The sequence below is a fragment of the Copadichromis virginalis genome, linkage group LG7 (genome assembly GCF_057382275.1).
Source record: "Copadichromis virginalis isolate Kocher_CV1m ecotype Utaka linkage group LG7, C_Virginalis_male_GT1.1, whole genome shotgun sequence".
In the NCBI taxonomy this organism is placed as follows: Eukaryota; Metazoa; Chordata; class Actinopteri; order Cichliformes; family Cichlidae; genus Copadichromis; species Copadichromis virginalis.
Window position 1 is genome coordinate 58276532 of NC_140624.1, and position 18492 is coordinate 58295023.

At 39.9% G+C, this 18492-nt stretch overlaps 2 long non-coding RNA genes across 3 annotated transcripts; one reads left to right on the forward strand and one right to left on the reverse strand.

The window, feature by feature from the left end:
- Positions 1 to 213: 213 nt before the first annotated feature.
- LOC146706310 (uncharacterized) lies at positions 214 to 2749 on the forward strand. Of its 2 annotated transcripts, XR_014921488.1 has the most exons (4): positions 214 to 695; positions 1552 to 1600; positions 1769 to 1832; positions 2231 to 2749. It is a non-coding gene; the product is annotated as an uncharacterized LOC146706310 (long non-coding RNA). The 2 variants fall into 2 exon arrangements; XR_014921487.1 differs by lacking the exon at positions 214 to 695 and having other exon boundaries at positions 1408 to 1600.
- Positions 2750 to 12875: 10126 nt separating this feature from the next.
- LOC146706311 (uncharacterized) lies at positions 12876 to 16623 on the reverse strand. The gene is made up of 2 exons (XR_014921489.1): positions 15402 to 16623; positions 12876 to 13524 (listed from the first exon to the last, which is right to left on the reverse strand). It is a non-coding gene; the product is annotated as an uncharacterized LOC146706311 (long non-coding RNA).
- Positions 16624 to 18492: the final 1869 nt, after the last annotated feature.

An 18492-nucleotide genomic window follows, 5' to 3' on the forward strand; every position in this document is an offset into this window, starting at 1 on the left:
AACCTGAAGCTGCAGACCCCAAACTAACCAAATTTAATGTTTCCTTAATCAGCACAGTAATTTTTAAGTCTTTATGTGTTATGTTTACTCACAGTTTTGATGCTTGCTTCTTCGACTTGACCCACGATTAGCTCTGCACCATCGCTCTGCTGTTTCCTCTCTCCTCATGCTTCTCCTTCATGCGTCCTGTCCTCAAATATAATCCAACCTGCCTCCTTGTTTCCTCCTTGACTTGTATTCGCAAAATTTCCAGTTAAATTAAGAGTAATCCAGAAAAGTTTTCCTGCTTCAAAAGCTCTTCCAGTTGCCTGTCTTCTTGTCCTCCTTCAAATGTGCATTTTATGAATTTGTATTTATTTGACTTCATATTGCCATGACAACATAACACAGAGCATCATGGTAGATTAAAGCAGGTGGTTCTGTCCGCTACAGAAATGCTGATAAACTCAATTTATTTGAGTTGTCTTAACTTAGAAAAACTAAGTAAGATGGAAGTTTTTCTTCTCAGTGTGGAAGGATGAAAGATGTGTTTTGAAAATGCCACGTCACTACCGTCCTCCTCCCTAGCACGGATCAGTCCGCATGTTCATGGTGCCAGCATTTTTTATGGAATATGTTGAGCAAACCTAGAAAAGCGTCAGCTCAAGGGATTATTGTTGTCATTGCTGTGGATCTTTACCTGATACACTGACTTGGTGAGTAAATGTTTACTCTTATTCAAACTGATTTTGTGGCTTCTCTTAGTTTAGCACCAGGTTTATAATCGTGCTAGCTAGTTAGTGTTAGCCTAGCGTTGCTGCTGCGGCTAGGCTCATGTTACTTAAAAATTAACACCACAGCCTTAAAAACCTTATATAAAAATATGTCTGTGAAATTTTCTGTTGATTGTTTGAAATAAAAAAGTGAGATAAGAGCCCAGACAAAATTCTTCGGGGGGGTGAAAACAATACGCCAAGAGTTAGCTGTGCTTGCGGACTCTTATCAAGCCTTGACCTCCCGGTCAGCTGGGTAACAGAGCTCTCCGAAAACGTGGAAGCACTTTTGCAAATATGTGATATTTTGATAAATTAAGTAGATATTTGAGCATTACACAGCTACATTCTCCACTGAAAATATCTTAAAAGGTTATTTTGTGACCCAGAAAGGGTAATCTAGGGGAAAGGAGGATCGCATATGTCGGCCATGGTTGTCGGAGCCTGTGCGTACTTGTAAGCTCGCCAATGGCGGAGGAGCGCGGCTTATTGCTTTTTCTGGGTCACAAAATCAACTTTTAAGATATTTTCAGGCGAGAATGTAGCTGTCGAAAGTTCAAATATCTGCTCGATTTATCAAGACATCACATATTTGCAAAAATCCCCCGACGTTTTCCGAGACGTCCATTTTTTTCATGCTTTGTGGCACCTGTGGCATCTATTAATGTCAAATCTAGCCTTTATTTAACAACATAAGCAAACTCTATGTTACAATGATTGCACAGCCATTAAGGATCAAATCGGTTTCTGAAAAATGTTCTGTTTTTTCTCCCTCTGCTTGCTTCATACTGTCTTTGAGGCTCGGGACCAGCACTCCTGCTGTTGGACAGAAAGACATCAACTCAGTGGTAAGTATTTTGGTTTTCCAATATATTAGCAACTGTCAGTGACATTTATATTAATCAGGCTGAACTTTAAGCATACTTTAGATCAGCCTGTTTTACTTATTGTTTTATTTGTTTTTTGGTTTGGGGAAGTTGTTTCTTTACTGATCTTTTCCTGTCTTCTGTTATTAGACTTGAGATATGACTGCACTAGGCTGTTGCTGGTGACTCCAGTTAATTCTACAAGACATGCTGTGTAAGTAAACAAACAACAACAGTTTGGTCTGCATTTCTTGAAAGATCACATCCCCCAAACTTAGTTTAGAGGGTCTACACTGAATATAGTGAAGTCTGCAAGTTTTCTAACAGCAAAATTTGTTTTGTGCCCAAATCATTTTGCACATCATTAGAATGAAAGTTATTGGCCATGTTTGCATAGCCCTTTTTAAAATGATGCTTTCATGACATTATTGTGTGTCGGGTGAGGGTCAGGGCTATCCAGACTGACAATTGGGACATTGAATGTCACCTCTCCGGTGGGGAAGGAGCCTGAGATTGTCCAAATTGGAGTCTGTTTTATACCAAATGCAGAAAAAAATGTTTTAAGAAAGCAATTAAGTTCATGTTCCAAAAAATATGATTGTTTGCTTGTAGGACACCAGGAGAGATGAGTCCTCCGTCACAGATGGTGTGGTCAGTGAAGATGGTCGCCTGCAGGTTCAAGCTCACTGCATCTCCAACCCACATCCACTGCCACTGTACTTAAGGGAAGTTAAAGACTTTCTTCTGCACCTACATTTGGATCACCTCGATCCATGATAGTCATTCAGGCAGTAATGCCTGGACTGGAAACAAGCCATCCTTAAAACATTACAACATTCCAGCTCATGTGTTGGAATGCAAAACAAATGTGTTGTTTAAATTAGAGACTGCACTTGTGACAGAACAACACATATTTTTATTTTGATTATATAAGTAATGTAAGTACAAAACAAAGTTGTGGTAGGCCTAAACTTATTTTCAGAATAACTACATCTGCGACCTTGTTTCATTGTAAGATTATAACAGTGATGGCAATATAATTGTTTGTTGTTCAGCAGAACAGTGTCCAGTATGTTGGCTGTTATACTTTGTTGTGTTTGAAAATAAAAGTTGGTCTGATTTTAACATCCTTACAAAAAGTGTTGTTAATTATTTTTAATCATATTCAGGTTACCACAAATTGTTTTTTCATTTAGTTGAACTTGAAATGTTTGTCAGTAAGTAAACAATTAGCACTGTACAGTCAGAAATATCAAGTTATTCTTAATACTGCAGACTTGCACTGTATAAGTTGTCCTAACAGGCATCTTAAGTAAGCTTTACTTAGTTTTTTTGAGGCAATGAGTTTCCTTAATTTTTTTGAGTTCTGGGAACTAACAAGGCTTTACAGTGTACTCAAAATGAGTAAGTTGCCCTAACTTGGTCAACTTACGTAAACTTGATCCAATTTTCTTGAGTTCTGGGAACAAATGAGCTTGTACAGAGTACTCAAAATAAATAAGTTGTCCTAATTTAGTCATTTTTAGCTAAGCTTTACTCAATTTTTTTGAGGCAACGAGTTTCCTCAATTTTTTTGAGTTCTAACTAATTAGATTTTACAGTGTGTAAGAGCAGGAATTTAACTACAAACCCTCATAGTTCCCATCAGTATCATTCATTCTGCTCTGCCTCAATGGTCACAGTGGCTAGTTTAAGTACGTTTGCACCATAGAAATCCACTGATGTTCAGTGAGTCCCTTTGATACATGTTTAGACCTTCATAATTTTCAGGGTGCATGAGTGTTACATCTCCATCTCATCCTAAACATTTTACCAACATGTAAAAGGCATACGTCCACAAGATTTTGATTTGTTTAATTTTAATTGAAACTTGTTTTATTCTGAATAAATGTGTGAGATAGCCCTCGGGCCTCTAAATCCACGTCCAGGTTTGGGTGACTACTTGGATTAGGGGAGTATTATTTAGAGCAATGTTTGTCACTTTGGTTAATTGCTAAACTCAGGCCGTTTTTGTTCAGTCTTTTTCTAACTGAGCTTTCACATTTAACATGCTAACTGAAGCCTGTAGAGTCTGAGCTGTAGCTCTTTTATTTTCTGTATTGTACAGTCTGACTTAGGGGTGGATTTGCTGGGATTGGTGACTGCGTTGCATGTTTTGAATAATCTTCTTCAGAGTAGACTTTTGGTGTAAGCTGATAGTGAATGAAAAAAGCTATAAAAAGCTGCTGTGGTTTTAATTTTCTAAGAAAGGGATTGCACATAATGCAGAGACGAGCGCACGGGGGATATCCAAATTCTAGGAAGGCAGCCTGCTGCTGTACACAGGCGGATTCTTCTCAGTCAGAGTTCTTAACAACTTGACTGTTTTCTCCAACCACACAAAGAGTGCTGTTTCCATTCTGGGAAGTCTACTCATTGGTGTAGGTAGTTCTTCAAATTATAAGTAGCTATATATGAGCAGCTATATTAGCTTTGACTTATCATATGTTAAATATTATACTTTCCTGGTTTAAAATTTATGATGGCTCAAAATTCAAACCTTACAAATTAAAACCCTGAATCATCACCACCTGTGTGAACTACAAGGGTGCCATCATTTTTCTTTTCAATCCATTAAGTACCACATTTTACACACTGAGCAAGAAAGGAAGTAAGCTCTTCATGGTGACCCCAGAAATTTTAATGTATCACTTTCTAGCATACTACTGACACTGCTCGACATCTTCTTTTCTTTTTTTTGCCTGTCCCGTTTGGTTCTTTTGCCATCAGAATTATTGTGTAAAGACAAAGAAAGATGCCCAACAGATTTACTTTACCAAATGGACCATCCCAGCCTTGCCTTAATGATCTATTTGATTCACCTTTGCTTTTATTGTTTATTTTGTTTTATTTTCACTTGCTAAACATGGGACAGATTTGACTGCGGGAAAGAAAATGGAGAAAGAAAGAGGGAAAGAAAAACAGCGGGGAAGAGGAACGTGATAAAGGACAAAAAAGAAAAACAAACAGACAAAAAAATACATATATCAATCACCTGGATCACCTGTCAGGAAAGAAAAAAGAGAAAACGAGCAAAAAAAAAAGAGAGCAATATAATAAATAACATCATCGCGATGATCTATGTGAATATAACAGTAAATACTAAATATTGAATATTATTGTGCAGCATGTAAGATCGACAGCGCACAGTGTGCTTTGAGGTAGGAGCCAGAGTGACGGGGGGGGGGGGGGGGGGGGGTGTCACTGCTCGACATCTCACAGTACAGTATAAGAGTCCCGCCACAAGGAGACACAAAAGGCTTTCAAACCAACAGTTTCTGCTTCCAAAGTGGCGCCAGCCGTCACCACTGATCATCATACTTATGTAACATAGACTGTGGATGCATGTTTAAGTTGATACATCACTTAAAGCCACCACTGTTCAGGCATCACATCTGTCCATTAGGTTTCCCTTTCATACTCAACATTTTTATCCCTGGGTACTAACTTTTTTGTTTTTGCTGACTGTTTATTTATTTGTTTGTTTGTCTGATGCTCTTGTTGCACTGCTAAATAGGCTGTAGCCAACATGATTTATAAAGGGATTATAAAATCTAAAAAAATTACTGCATTATTTCACCTACTCTTATTAAACTCACTTTCCTAAAAACTGATTGCAGCTTCTACTTTGTTTAGTCAATGTTATGTCTCTAAATTATTTCATATCATTCATGGGAGATATGCTTGATAAATGATAAGTTAACAAGTCACTGCTACCAGCCTAATCAATTCATTGGGGCGACCTGCGTGTTGTGTTGCATTGTCTGATTTGGTCATAGTGTGTAAACACCTCTAGAGGCCACTGTTGTATAGCTGCTGCAAACTGAACGTGCCCGTACCAGAGGTTATACTTAAAATGGCAGCTGCCAGGAAGTCTCTTTGGACATTTGTGTTCGCCCTTTATGAAATAGATATGTTGTATTACAAGGTACTAATGCACCCTTGCATTGGTAAAATAAATTCTACTAGAATAGCTGATACTCCCTTACAGAAGATTTATTTTGACCTTTCTAAAGCCTTCTTTAAAAATTAGAAAATAAAATGAAAACAGGCATATCAAAAAAAGCCTACTAGAAATACTTCTCTGCATTACATCCTAACACTTGGCTAAATCCTAATATGTAATTATGGTTTAATAGTTTATTTCACTAAATGTGATTATGCACTGAAAAAAAACATGTTGGTTTAGATAATTCAATAGTGGACACTGGTTGCACACAGATGTTTTGCTTTGGCACGAACTTAAACTATTGAGGTGAATTAACACAAGTTATTCATATTCAATAAACCTGTGCAATTTGTGTTGATAAAATATGATTGAAACATGTTTTGGTGAAGTAATTTGAGCTCCTGGATATTTTAATCCTTCACAATTTTCACACTTTATTCCAACACTATTCAGTAACTTTTACCCAAATACTATTTGGTCACTGAAATACTATATGTTATCTTGTCTGTGAAGGTTCTCAGTCATCCAGGTCATCGTAGTCAAAGGAGCTTGCAACTTCTTTAAGTTACGTCTTCAAGTAACTTAAAGAAGTCCAGATGCTTTTCTTTGCAAGCTTCTTTGACTACATGTTATCTTCAAATTACATATTGGTATTACATTCCAAATATTTTCCAGTGAAAGCCTTATAACAGATTGTATTGTTCTCTTCCAAGATTGTTGCCAGCATCCCCTAGTAACCTTTCAAAACAAAAACGCTAATATCACTGCAGTGACAGTAGGTAAACCAGGGGTCTCAAACTCACGGCTCAGGGGCCACCTGCGGCCCACGTCACCCCTACTTGCCACCCTTACTGTTGACGTGAAGAAAGGAAATGCAATTTGGCCCTTGAAGTTAGTTTTTGTTACGGGGGATTTTGTGGAAATTGAAAATAAGTTGTTTAAAAAGCAAAAATGTTTTAAAATGAGGGCAATATGAGCAGAGAGTAAAAACATGTTGAGGGATTGGCTGTATTAGTTCAGTGAGAGAGTTATATGTAAAGAAAACAATTTTCACTAGCAGTCAAAAACTAATGTGTTCACTTATGTCTGCATTTTTATTTTGTTAAATATGGACAAAACTATTGTAGAAATGCTTCCACGTGTCTGGCCAGAAAGAGAGTATCTTTCCTTTTTATTTGTTAGTTCAATAACAAGGTTTCAGTTAGTTAAGAGTGAGAAGTTTTTTGCATTCACATTTGCAGTTTTGTTATACAATATTTGAAACTTAAAACAAACAAACAAAACACTACATTTTCTGAAAGATTTGTGGGTGTTTTCTTGTTTGTTTGTTTTTGTACTACTTGAACACTAAAGTGGCCCTCCAATGACATGACAGTACCAGCAGTGGCCCACAGCTCATTTAAGATTGACACCCCTGCTTTAAGGTGTTATTATGTGGATATGTTGGTTTTATTTAGTTGCTGTCAACAAGTGGAAGGTAACCTAATGAAGCCTGTTATGTCTTTCTGTGGCTCAGAAGTTGGAAATTTCAATAACAGTGCGTTATCCAATTACTCAGATTGTCAGAGGAGTTCACATTTCCCTATATACTCGATTAAAATACCCCATCTTCGATCCATCCCATACAGGTCACCCTGACAACACTGAGCAGTCCCTTCAGTGACAGGCTGCTGCTGCTGTCAGACTGTACACTGCACAACAGCAGTGAATGTACACCACATATGAACACACTGGGGTCTTTACATATATCAGTGTGCAATACTAAATACCTGCTACTATTAACACCCAAACACTGCACTATGTTTCATTCTTCTTCTACTAGTAATCTGTATAATTACATCATATATGTGTATATATGTATGTCTGTATATGTATGTGTGTGTATTTGTGTGTGTGTGTGTGTACGTGTGTGTGTGTATGTGTAGATAGATAGATAGATAGAGTGATTTACATATATAAGTACATATCTATTCATTGTACCTGCATAGTCTATATTTCTTCTATTTTTGCAAAGCATTATTACTGTTAGGTATGCTGCATGTGTTCATTTGTTCCTGCCTTGTGTACTCTGCTGCAGTAACAATTTGAATTTCCCAACTTATCTGAACTGTATCTAAACCCAGCTGATATCTGGCTACATTTTCTGCTGAGCATCCAAATCACACTGGACTGAAGTTTACACTGTATAATGCCTGATTTCTTGTAAATATTTAACGAAATCTATCTGACCCCAGTAGGCACTCCCACACTCCGCGACCCGCCAGGGAAAGGGGGCCCAGGCCCATCCAGACCGGGGCCCAGTGCAGCAGCGCCTCCCGGCCCCACAGAGCCCGGGACAGTCCACCCAACCCCACCACAGAGAAAACTGCACCCACCCCACCATCCACTCATCTTCCAGACTACATAAGACAATAAACGCCCAGGCTGAGATCTTCCTCCACCTCTCCTGTATCTCCCCCTCCTGCAGAGAGAGTTCCTGAAGAGAGGAAAGCTCCTGCAAGATGTGACTATCTCCCCCACCAGTTGAAGAGCCCCCCAGGTGGCTCGACGCACCGGCGGCACCCTGCTCCAGGGCTGGGCCCCCATGCACCCACCCGCCCACAACCCCGGCAACACACCAACCAGGACCCAAGCCCCCGAGGCCCGGCCCGGGCCCCAGCCCAGAGACGGAGCGCCCCCAGAACCTCACGCCCATCCCGGACCCACCCAGGGGCATCAAAGGCCACTCTTAATACAGACAGAAGTCAGGTAGTCAAAAATCTCTTATTCTGCTTTTTGTATTCTGAACTTCTTGAGTGGACAGCCAACAATCCTACAAATAGACTAGAGGATGTGCCTGAAATGTTTGTTAAAACAAATAACTGGACCTTAGTTGTTAAGCTCAATGTTCTGACTGTCACATGGAGTCTTTCAGGTTGTTTTACGTTTACTATCACAAATGAATGTTTTTTCCCCTAATGAATATACATTTTAGGTCTAAAGTGTCTAAAATCTGCAGTTTTGGAATTTTTCATGTGGATAACAAAATTAAAAAACAAAGAAAAAAAAACACTCCAAAAAAACAAGTGATACATGTGATGAAGGACTGACATAATTTGATTCATAAGACTTTATTTGATATTCACATACTGTAAGCAGAAAACAGCTTTAACAAAGCAAACTTGATGGAAAGGACTAACACCAAGCTTATCCATCGTTAAAACTGAAAAATCAAACCAAAGTAATAAATTACAGATCTCCCTTAAATGTAAAGTGAACTTTCTAATAGGCTCTTCTGGCCTTTGTCTGCAGTCATAAAACATGGCACGCAAGGTACCCACAGCTGTTTTGTCCCCGTACAGTTCTTTAAGTTGAAGAAAGATCTTATCTGGCGTATCCCGCTCCACTTGCTCCAAAATAAGAATTTCACGTTGTGGTTCTCCTAATGCACTCAGCACAAAATCACACTGCTGTTCTATAGACCACTTTTGAGCATGGAGCATTGCACTAATCTGGCTCTCCCGGTCTTCGTAATTCGTGTTAAGCCACAAAATTCTGGTACACAGGGTGCACCAATAAAAAATGGTGACACCATATTAACGGTTTCAGATAGTTCATCAGCCATATTGATCAGTCTAAGGCAGGTGGTTTTGTATGCTGGTCAAAAATCCTGTCGACAAACGTCAAATGTTACGTATGGTTCACAATGACTCCCGTACAAGAACGTAGTAAGGTCTACTATTGACCAGTAAGAAACTACCACACTCACACTGCAATGGGGTCCACAAGATTTAGTTTTCTTCCTCCAAGTCAGACTACAGGCTGAGGACACAACTCCGGCCTGGAATCCAAGGCCCAAAGCCATGAACTTCTTCTTTTTGCATGTTGTTGTAAGTTAAAATCCTAATAAAACGTCTAATTATTTATTTACCTGCTGACTGCAAAACAGCCACCACACTTCCGGCTGTCACTTCTCCTCCATTAGAAGCTGCAGCAGACGACATCATGCCTGCAGCGCAGGAGCCTGCAGCTATTCCAGCTGAATTGAAACCTGCAACTCCCAGAAGAGCAGGAGCAGTGACTACAGCACCTACTGCAGGAAGACAAGACATGTATCAGACATGGATTGGGCTTTGATTCAAATTAGCTTACTTGCTCCTGCAGCAGTACACACAGCTGTCACTATAACACAACATAAGAACACACATTAACATCTAACTGGGCCATAGCTCAGCACACAGCTGATCAAGGATTTAGATCAAGTAACTGAGCTACAGAGAAGACGGGGAGGCTCTACGCTACGATGGAGTTTTAGAGCCACAAGAAAAAAGTTGTTGATATGGACATTACTGTTCCACAACAAACTGCTATAATTACTGTTTCTGCTACAAAATTCCTTATTTAGATGAGTTAGTGAAACAAATTGATCAGCCATTGTGTGATACAACATTCAACCTCTTTATTGCACGAGGATGTAACCATCGATAACCTTGCATCTGTCCATTAGATCGTGGCTCAAGACTTGGCAGTTTGTCTTGTAATTGGAAGGTTGCCGGTTCAAGCCGCGGCTCGGACAGTCTTGGTCGTTGTGTCCTTGGGCAAGACACTTCACCTACCGCCTACTAGTGGAGGCCAGAGGGCCCGATGGCGTGATATGGCAGCCTCGCTTCTGTCGGCCTGCCTCAGGGCAGCTGTGGCTACAACTGTAAAAAAAAGTGCTATATAAATGCAATCCATTATTACCAGCCCTTTTTTTGGTACAACCTAATACTTATCACCACACTGTGTTTATGAGCTAAAACTCCTGGTGAAAAGCATTTTAAAGTTGTGTTCTGGTTATTTTAGCTCATGTTTCCTTCTTGCTAAAACCAATTCTGAAGTACGATTTCACCAACTCAGATGATATACAGTAGCAACCATGGCAGCTTGCCTTGAGACAGCTGTAATCTCCACATTTTGACTTTATTCTCAAAATGATCGATAATACCTTTCTTAACTTTGCCCTCATACTACATCGTATTATCCTGACTGCAGCACAGTTACATGTAATTGTTTCAGGAAGAAACACTTGGTTACTGATCATCAGGATGCTTCACAATGAATACATGTATTGATATGTATTTACCTATGAGTTTTAGAGATAAAATAAAAATAAATAAATAAGCAAATAGGTTTGTTAAATGCCCGGCTGTGATGGCTAAGGCTGTCACTGAAACACAAGAAAGAAAACTAAAGATCTCACCACAGCTGAGTCTGGAAATATTAAGACATTTTCTGTAATGCTAGAATCATCAACTCATATAATGTAGAGATGATCTGAAAAAGGCAGCTGTACTCACATAGACCCATTGTTCCACTCAGGATGAGAAACCTAAGATTGGACTGTGTCTTAAACAGAAGTGAGCATCAGCTGTTATTTCCTGGATAATGAAACTGAATGGGCGTCACTGGGTCTGTGAAGTAAATAAACTTCCTTTAGTCGTCATAGAACAAGTGATTGTGAGGCTGGATCTCAGGAGGTTTGACATATTTATTTATTTTATGTTTTTTATTATGTATTTCACACATGTGTTATTTCAAGGATTGTTCTTTCTATTTTAATCCTTATGTTAAATCAACTGCTTAAAATAAACACAAACAAAAAGGAGGTTATGATACGGAGCGTGTTTGAATGTTATTTGGGTCACTGAAAATGTGTCTGCATTATGTGTGCCCTTTCTTTGGGGTGTGGTATGTAACATAAGAAAGACCGCAGGTACCAATTAGTGTAGAATTTCCTCACATACTTGAGTCATACCTTGATTCTGGTTTAATGTTGTTAAGAAAAATAGTGAGAAACAGAAATGGAAATAAAATGGGTGAGTATAAAAGGCTTATCACAGCAGACACAAGAGCAGAAGGTGAGAGGAGTTATAAAAACAACCAACGTCTGAGAAGCCCTGGACAGGAGATCCTATGAAATGGCAGCACTGGAGATCATGACAAGACACACGTTCAGGAAAGTTTATTACACTGCATTTAATCCCAGTCATTTTCAGAGAGAGATTAAAGGTTGAAGACTGATTTATAACAAGTCCCCACACAAAAATAGATAAAGCACTAAAAGTGCCTCACTGACGAGCAAGAAGTGCAATAAATAACTGAGAAGTGATACATGCTGTATGGGCGTCGCACATATGACGAGTTAGGAGTGAGAACGTGTTGATCTGCAGGGAAGCAGGAGACTGTTGTTATAGAGTGGATTGAGGATTTTTATTCTTTATTTCTATTTTTCAAGACTTTGTGAATTGTCTTTTTTTAAATAACTTGGCTTACCCTTTTTGGTTTTGTTAATATTGGCAATAGTGTGAAGTACTATTGTTGGGTTAGAATATATTTATTATATAGGTCATCCAGTTAAGGTAAATGTCATGTTTTGAATTGTTAGAATCTGATGAGCATTATTTTATTTTCTTTTTTGTTGTTTTGTTTTTCTGTTTTCCCCCTGAGAGATTACCACCTTAACGTGGTCAGGCGGTGTGATGGCTGCAGTTACAGCCACACAGTGGTAATATCAGTGTAGAGGCTTACACACAACACTGCATTCACATTGGTCTTTCTTTAAATATAAGGTTTAATTTACAGGATAATAAATAACTGGTTTTGGTCTCAGTTAGGTTTTTGTGTGTTTTACCCCTTTTTGTGATTTTTGTGGGCTGATCAGCCACTATTTAAGTTTCCCCCGTTGTCTTCTTTAGTGAGGTCAGTTTGTTTGAGGTATCAGTATTGGTTGTTGCTAACTTTGAGTAGAGTTCTGTTATTTTGACCTCTTTTATGGGCACATATGATTTTTTTTTTTTGTATAATTTAACCAACTATGTTGTTGGGTTAAATAAATAAAAAAATGGGGGGGGGGGGGGGGGGGGGCTGTACTGCAGTGGCCCTGAGAGGCCAAATGCAAACCATCAAAAAGGAAAGTTATGAGTTTAATGTTAAAATACGAGAGCGTTTCTCTCGTATCTGTCCTGATACTGCTATTTCATCTGCTATAAACAATAACCATACACTATTATTGCAATCTATACTACAGCTCAAAAGTCTGTAGAGAATTAGAAATGTCTTATTTTCTGACAACAGTAAAAATCGTTTAGAAGTTTTACTAAATTAATCAGAAGCGTAAAGAAATATAAATAATTAACGGTAACATTTATCATAAATCACAAATGAGATTTAGTGGAATATCTACTTAGTGTTGTTGAGACTCTCCAATTCTTTTTGTCTCGGTAGAGATCACGCAGAGATGTTTCCAAATTTCACACAATCCTTTTATTACCCATTTTCCTTACAGATGCATCTGGAGATCAGCACACTGCATCCTGTGCAGTCCTACTCTAAAGGCTGATCTGAAGAGTTTCACACAACAGCTACAGTTATAGTCTCTGGTCTCCAATTTCTACAGTAAATCCCCCACAATGGAAAAACACTGGTAAAGTGGCCTGGGGTGCTGACACCCTGACCCCCATCTCCTTTTAAGGTAATGTACATTGGCAATTGTCTGCCCCTCACCCTCAGTAAATCTTGCTACTGTCCTGTGTTTGGGGTTAATTGCCCCACTTCCCTGCACCCCAGTTCTTTGTTCCCATCCCAGGACTATTTTCTATTTTCTAATCTTAAATCCTATAAACAACAAAATCATACTACGACACACACTAATAAACTACATTCACTATGACCTCAATACCTATTACACAGTCCATTATTTCTACAGTGTACTGTTATGAAAACAACAGAATGATGATGAGACACTGTGGTAAAGTCTTACAGGTATATTTGCAGATAGTTATCAATACAGGATAAACACTGTGGGCTCCAGGAGACGGGGCAGAGGTAGGGAAGGTTGTCTGGAGGCACACTCAGACACTGTCACAGAAGGTCATGGAGATCCGTAACACTGAAACGTCTGCACAGAAACAAAGAGTGAGCAACCCATCTTGCCTCAATGATTACCGCCCAGTAGCACTCACCCCCATCATCACTAAGTGCTTAGAGCGACTGGTCCTAGCACACTTCAAATCCTGTCTCCCCCCCACCCTGGACCCCCACCAATTCGCATACCGCCGGAACAGGAGCACAGAGGATGCAGTCTCCATCGCAATGCACTCTGTCCTCTCACACCTGGACAACAACAACACCTACGCCAGAATGCTGTTTATAGACTTCAGTTCAGCATTCAATACAATCCACCCCTCACAACTCATCAGGAAACTGACAGACCTGGGTATCAGTTCCCTCATCTGCAAATGGTTACTGGACTTCCTGACCAACCGCCCCCAACATGTCCGGCTGGATAACCGCTGCTCATCTACCATCACAATGAACACCGGTGTACCACAAGGCTGTGTGATGAGCCCTTTCCTCTACTCCCTCTTCACCCACGACTGCAGACCTGCTGATGGTTCCAACACCATCATTAAGTTTGCAGATGACACCACGGTGATTGGCCTCATCAGTGACAACGATGAGGCCGCCTACAGGGAGGAGGTGGATCGTCTGGCTGAGTGGTGCGACAGAAACAACCTGCTGCTTAACACCGAGAAGACCAAGGAGCTCATCGTGGACTACAGGAGGAATGCTGACCCACATCCACCCATCCACATTAAGGGGACGGCTGTGGAGCGTGTGAGCAGCTTCAAGTTCCTGGGAGTCCACATCTCCGAGGATCTCACCTGGACGACCAACTGCTCCAAGCTGGTCAAGAAGGCTCACCAGCGCCTCTTCTTCTTGAGGACTCTGAGGAAGAACCACCTGTCCTCAGACATCCTGGTGAACTTCTATCGCTGCACCATCGAGAGCATCCTGACCAACTGTATAACAGTCTGGTACGGGAACTGCTCTGCCTCGGACCGGAAGGCGTTGCAGAGGGTCGTGAAAACTGCCCAGCGCATCGCCGGAGCACCACTTCCTGCCATAAAAGACATCTACAGGAAGCGGTGTCTGAAAAGGGCTGGGAAAATCATCAAAGACCCCAGTCACCCATCACATGGACTCTTCACCCTCCTGCCCTCTGGGAGGCGCCACAGGAGCCTCCGGACTAAGACCACCAGGTACCGGAACAGCTTCTTCCCCACAGCTGTCAGACTCCTGAACTCTGCCTCCTGACATCTGACCCACGTTAAACTCATGGACTGAACATACACACACCCACAATGGACAACTGTACCCTCAAACACAATAATAACATGGACTGAACCACCACTCACAACCACTAGCACTTTATACAGCCTCTGTAGAAACTATCTACACCCTCACTTATCTTAACTGCACTACTGTATAGCTCTGTGTAAATAATCATTCTGTACATTCGATAATTTTTAATCCTACAACTGTTTACAACTTGCATAGTTCCCATTTCTGTATAGCTGTATATCCCAGATTCTGTAAAGTTATTTATTTCATATTCTGTATAGTTTTTCATATTTATATCCTGTTCATATCCTGTACATAGCTTGTACTCACTACAGCCTGTACATACTTATAGTTATAGAATATTCACAACCTACTTCATACCGTGTACATTATAACATACCATAATAGACCCATTTCTGTAATATACTCACATATCTATATTATTGCTAATATATATTGTAATATATCTATATCACTAAAGCACTTCTGGATGGATGCAAACTGCATTTCGTTGCCCTGTACCTGTGCATGTGCAATGACAATAAAGTTGAATTCTATTCTATTCTATTCTATTCTATTCTATTCTATTCTATTCAATTCAAAGGCAAGAACTGATGGAAAATGTGACATGACTGTGGCATAATACGTTACCTTGGTACTGCAATGATCTGGTTGTTTAGAAGCCAGCATGAAGACCTCGCGAGGAACAGGCGAGTAATCAGCTGATTGTTCACAAGTGACTGAGGGACGGGAAGATGGAGGAGCATCCCCTAAAAAAGACAAGCACACGGACAACAACACAGGCATACACCGAAAGAGGAGAGAGAAAGAAGCAGGCCAGCAAAAGAGAGCAAGGGAACCATGACATCTACTGAGGCCCATTTTTATTTGGTACATCGTATCACCAGATGTCAGTTTGTGATGTTAGATCCCAACTTGTCAGTGAAGAAATCTTTTTCCAAAGATATCAGCACAAACCAAAATCATTGTGTGGATTAAAAAGAGCAAATTGTTGAAGTTTGTGATGGATCATTCCATTTTCTGTTTGCACTTGTCAGATGTGTTGCAGGTATATAACCATGTGATCAGTCCATACAGCAGTGATCGTTACTACAAATGGGCCCATGTATAAGTGTGTAGATATTTCCTAATACATCATGGGTGATTTAACATAAATGATTCATTAAACACACATCTGTGAAAACATTTCTGATAAACTTTGCCTAATTTTATGTTATAGCAAATATAATTTAAAAATTAAAACAAGAATGTTTGAATCTGACCACAAACTTTTGAGCAGTAGTGTGTGTTGTATGCATGTGTCTGTCTGTATCTGATCAGGATTTTGTCATCAGTTTCAACAAGACGCTCATTTTTTAGCTGTTTCTATCATCAAAATTGAGTTGGAGTGTTTTAACTCTGATGGCAATCTCTCCCTAACAAGTCCACTTTATTGCGTGCTCATTTTCTCCTATTAGTTGCTCATACATATATAATTAGGAAAAATGCATTAAGTCAGTAGTCCTCAACCTTTTTTGTGCCACGGACCGGTTTATGCCCAACAATATTTTCATGGACCGGCCTTTAAGGTGTCGCGGATAAATACAACAAAATAATACTAGTACCGGTACCGGAAAAAAAGAAGATTTATTTATAACACACTTGAAAAGACCCAGGGACACCGAGTTAACGATAAAAACGATAACAAAATAATGCTGAATACCGATAAAAACCCTGAAAACCATACATTTCACACCTGAGCCTCAACTCTCGCGGCCCGGTACCAAACGACTCATGGACCGGCACCGGTCCGAGGCCCGGGGGTTGGGGACCGCTGCATTAAGTGCACTAATTTCTCACACTTATCAGTGGCTCATGGTTGCTTAAGGCCTATGTCTGTACTTGACCACAGAGGCAGAGCATCATTCAACCTGCCAGCTGCCTATCTTGGGAGCTTTTCAAGGATGACAGACTCCACTTTCTCTGCAGCAAGACAGCTCATAACTTTTTTACAGTGTCTCCCTGTCCTCAGACTTGTATATGTTCTTCTGTAATAGATAACTATACACTATCATTGCAATCTACACTACAGCTCAAACGTTTGAAGTCAATTTTCACCTGGTTTATAACCATGTGATCTGTCCACACAGCAGTGATGGTTACTAAAAATGGGCCCATGTATAAGTGTGTAGACATTTCCTAATGCATCATGGGTGATTTAACATAAATGATTCATTAAACACACATCTGTGAAAACATTTCTGATCATTTTCATGTAATATTATGTTAAAAGTAAATGTAAATTATTAATTAAAAAGACGACAGTTTGAATCTGACCACAAACCTTTGAGCAGTAGTGTGTGTTGTATGCATGTGTCTGTCTGTATCTGATCAGGATTTTGTCATCAGTGTCAACAAAACGCTCATTTTTTAGCTGTTTCTGTCATCAAAATTTGAGTTGGAGTGTTTTTACACTGATGGCAATCTCTCCCTAACAAGTCCACTTTATTGCGTGCTCATTTTCTCCTATTAGTGGTTCATAGGAGTCTAACTAATGAACTGTATGCATGTTTCCTAATCTGTCACACTTATCAGTGGCTCATGGTTGCTTAAGGCCTATGTCTGTACTTGACCACAGAGGCAGAGCATCATTCAACCTGCCAGCTGCCTATCTTGGGAGCTTTTCAAGGATGACAGACTCCACTTTCTCTGCAGCAAGACAGCTCATAACTTTTTTACAGTGTCTCCCTGTCCTCATACTTCTATATATTCTTCTGTAATAGATAACTATACACTATCATTGCAATCAAGCTATACTACAGCTCAAACGTTTGAAGTCAATTTTCACCTGGTTTATAACCATGTGATCTGTCCACACAGCAGTGATGGCTACTAAAAATGGGCCCATGTATAAGTGTGTAGACATTTCCTAATGCATCATGGGTGATTTAACATAAATGATTCATTTAACACACATCTGTGAAAACATTTCTGATAAACTTTGCCTAATTTTATGTTATAGCAAATATAATTTTAAAATTAAAACAAGAATGTTTGAATCTGACCACAAACTTTTGAGCAGTAGTGTGTGTTGTATGCATGTGTCTGTCTGTATCTGATCAGGATTTTGTCATCAGTGTCAACAAAACGCTCATTTTTTAGCTGTTTCTATCATCAAAATTGAGTTGGAGTGTTTTAACTCTGGTGGCAATCTCTCCCTAACAAGTCCACTTTATTGCGTGCTCATTTTCTCCTATTAGTGGCTCATACGTATATAATTAGGAAACATGCATTAAGTCAGTGGTCCTCAACCTTTTTTGCGCCACGGACCGGTTTATGCCCGACACACGGACCGGTTTATGCCCGACAATATTTTCATGGACCGGCCTTTAAGGTGTCGCGGATAAATACAACAAAATAAAACTAGTACCGGTACCGGAAAAAAAGAAGATTTATTTATGACACACTTGAAAAGACCCAGGGACACCGAGTTAACGATAAAAACGATAACAAAATAACTCTGAATACCGATAAAAACCCTGAAAACCATACATTTCACACCTGAGCCTCAACTCTCGCGGCCCGGTACCAAACGACTCACGGACCGGCACCGGTCCGAGGCCCGGGGGTTGGGGACCGCTGCATTAAGTGCACTAATTTCTCACACTTATCAGTGGCTCATGGTTGCTTAAGGCCTATGTCTGTACTTGACCACAGAGGCAGAGCATCATTCAACCTGCCA